Raw genomic sequence first — 3488 nt, forward strand, 5'->3', positions numbered from 1 at the left:
ATATATATATATATATATATATATATATATATATATATGAATCATGTCAGATTATGCATTAATAAATTTTATCTGAATACTCAAATGACCATCTGGTTTTAAACCTTGGTGACAAATCCTTCAGGAGAACAGCTTCTCACCTGTGTGCATTAGGATGTGTGTATCAAGACCAGTTTTACAGGTGAAGCTTTTTCCACAGGAGAGACATTTAAAAGACTTCTAACCAGTGTTGAATTCTCATGTGAGTAGTCAAATTACTCTTTTGACTAAAATTCTTTTTACAAATGGTACAGGAAAAAGGCTTCTCACCTGTGTGAATTATGATGTGTTTATTAAGATCAGACTTAGAGGTGAAGCTTTTTCGACAGGACATACATTCAAAAGGTTTCTCACCTGTGTGAATTCTCATGTGTTTAGTCAAACTACTTTTTTCAGTAAAATTCTTGTTACAAATGGTACAGAAAAAAGGCTTCTCACCAGTGTGAATTCTGATGTGTGTATAAAGATTATGTTTCTTAGTGAAACTTTTCCCACAGGACAGACATTCAAAAGGCTTCTCACCGGTGTGAGTTCTGATGTGATTATTAAGATCAGACTTAAAGGTGAAGCTTTTTCCACAGGACAGACATTCAAAAGGCTTCTCACCTGTGTGAATTCTCGTGTGTTTAGTCAAACTACCCTTTTCAGTAAAACTCTTGTTACAAATGGTACAGGAAAAAGGTTTTTCCCCTGTGTGAGTTCTGATATGATTATTAAGATCAGACTTAAAGGTGAAGCTTTTTCCACAGGACAGACATTCAAAAGGCTTCTCACCCGTGTGAATTGTCATGTGTTTATCAAGATTAGATTTCTGAGTGAAGCTTTTTCCACAGGACAAACATCCAAAAGGCTTCTCACCAATGTGAATTCTCATGTGTTTAGTCAAGCTTCCTTTTTCAGTAAAACTCTTGTTACAAATGGTACAGGAAAAAGGTTTTTCACCTGTGTGAGTTCTGATGTGATTATTAAGATTAGACTTAAAGGTGAAGCTTTTTCCACAGGCCAGACATTCAAAAGGCTTCTCACCTGTGTGATTTGTCATATGTTTATCACGTTTACATTTCTTACTGAAGCTTTTTCCACAGGACAGACATTCAAAAGGCTTCTCACCAATGTAAATTCTCATGTATTTAGACAAACTACTTTTTTCAGTAAAATTCCTGTTACAAATGGTACAGGAAAAAGGGTTCTCATCTGTGTGAGTTCTGATGTGGTTATTAAGTTTAGATGTTTTTCCACAGGACAGACATTTATAAATCGTCTGACCTGTGTTTTTGTGAACCATGAAATGTTCTTTTTTTAGAAAGTTTTCTCCACATGTCAAACATGGAAAATGTTTCTCTCCTGTATCATCAGTCTCTTGCTTCACAAAAAGCTGCTCATCATGTTCACTTTTGGGGAGCTCCATGGTTTCCTCTTCTGTCCAGGGATGTTCTGGTTCTTGCTGCTCTTCTTTCATCTGCAGAGCTTCTGGTTCCTCTTGGTCCAAACTGGAATTCCTCTCCTGTTCATAGAGCTGCTGGTCAGAGAAATCCTCCTCTTCTCCAACATAATCCTGCAGGCGGTCTGGAAAGACAAACACAACAGAAAGACTTTCTATTGGTGGTTAAATAAAGAACACCTCACTTCAATCATCCTTGTGGTGATCTAACAACCACAAGGATCGGACCTTCTCTTTTATCTTTAAATCTTTAGATTATGTCTAAAAAGGACATCATTTTTTCTTCATTTTTTACAGTACACAAACCCAATTTTAGTTTTCCAAATAATTCAATTATTGATGTTTTACTGCCATCTGAAGCATTATAACATCATGCTAGCTTGGTTTCTGTAGCTCATTGTTCGCCTAATATTTGAGTGAACATAAATATTTTTATCTGGGGTGACCGAGGATCATGTAAAGGCTGTTTTATACTTCGAAACTAGGTCTTCTGCGTAGGTGTCGCAGTGAACACAAAGATGTCCCCGCCCCCTCCGCAGACACTCTGCTGCAGCTCTCCCAAACTGTAGGTGACCGCAGACTATGACGCAGACAGGAGACCTCTGACTGGTCAAATCTACATCCGCTTGCCGACTTGTTTTGTTTGTATGACCGCAATTGCGGAAAACAACTCGTGAAGTTGGACCAACTAGAAGAGCAGGGTGTGTGAGAACGCTGGGACCCTTTTTTCACCTGGATCCCTGCTCTTTTTCACCCTCAAGTCCCTCTGTTGTCGGACAGACTTACCCGCACTTCCTCACTGCCTCAGCTGTATCTAGACCCACAGCTAGTTTATGATTGTACCTCTTGCATTGTGGCGTGGAACATAACATAGCGCAGACCACTTCAAAATTGAGAATAAATAAAAATTTCTGCATCAAGCTCACTGCGACACACTGCTGCGGGGAGTATAACCAGCCCTTAAGGTGATCAATAACAAGCGTTTTACATGATGAATAAGATTTCCCCAATTTGTATGTGTATACATCAGTGTTGTTTTCATCAACGATTACGAAATTATTTCGCTGATGCTCCTTTTTTTATGACAATGAAATCTGATGAGCTAAACATGGATCTTTGATGACTAAAACATGACTAGTCATAGGTTTGAGTTAGCAGGTTGTCTGTCAGACATCTAAAATGCATCATTGAACTGAAATCTGAAACACACTCTGTGCGAGCGGCCATCTGCCAAGGCCCAGTTGGGTTCAAGGAGACAGAAGCAGACGTAGAAAAAGAATCAGAAATACAAAAGGCAATTGTAAACCAGCTCCACGGGGGGGCCCCTTCAAGGAAACACACAGCCAGGCAGGCGAGATCCGAGCCACTTCCCGTGTCAGACGATGGAAGAGAGCACATCCAACCACTCACAGTCAGAGAAACATGACTACACTGAAAACAGGGCAATCTCCAACATATATAAACAAAGGTGTTGATGGCAGCAGCACAGCTGATATTTCTCTACAGGATGGTGTCACAGCAGATTCTGCAGTGGGAAAATAGTGATAGAATGAAGCAGAATGATGAAGAAGGGGTCCCAATGTCCTCCAGCAGTCTAAGCCTATAGCAGCATAACTATAGAGATAGCTCAGGATAATCTGAGCCACTATAACTATAAGCTTTATCAAAAAGGAACGTTTTAAGCCTAGTCTTAAAAGTAGACAGGGTGTCTGCCTCACAAACTAAAACTGGTAGTTGGTTCCACAGGAGAGGAGCCTGATAACTAAAAGATTCTTGATTTAACAGGAAGCCAATGAAGCGAAAGAAATGCCTGTAATCTATGTAATGGGTTAGCTTCATGTGGATATACCTGAGTATCATCAGCATAATAGTGAAAATGAATCCAATACTGTCTAATAAATCTACCGAATTATGGGGAGCATATATATAGTAAAGAGAATTGGTCCCAGCACTGATCCCTGTGGTATTCCACAGGTAACCTTTGAGCATGAGGAAGTTTAATCATTAA

At 39.4% G+C, this 3488-nt stretch overlaps 1 pseudogene; it reads right to left on the reverse strand.

Moving 5' to 3' along the window:
• Positions 1-219: 219 nt before the first annotated feature.
• Positions 220-3488, reverse strand: part of LOC107105161 — a 17692-nt pseudogene continuing 14423 nt past the window's right edge.

Source organism: Cyprinodon variegatus, unplaced genomic scaffold (genome assembly GCF_000732505.1).
Source record: "Cyprinodon variegatus isolate N-32 unplaced genomic scaffold, C_variegatus-1.0 Scaffold2102, whole genome shotgun sequence".
Taxonomy (NCBI): domain Eukaryota; kingdom Metazoa; phylum Chordata; class Actinopteri; order Cyprinodontiformes; family Cyprinodontidae; genus Cyprinodon; species Cyprinodon variegatus.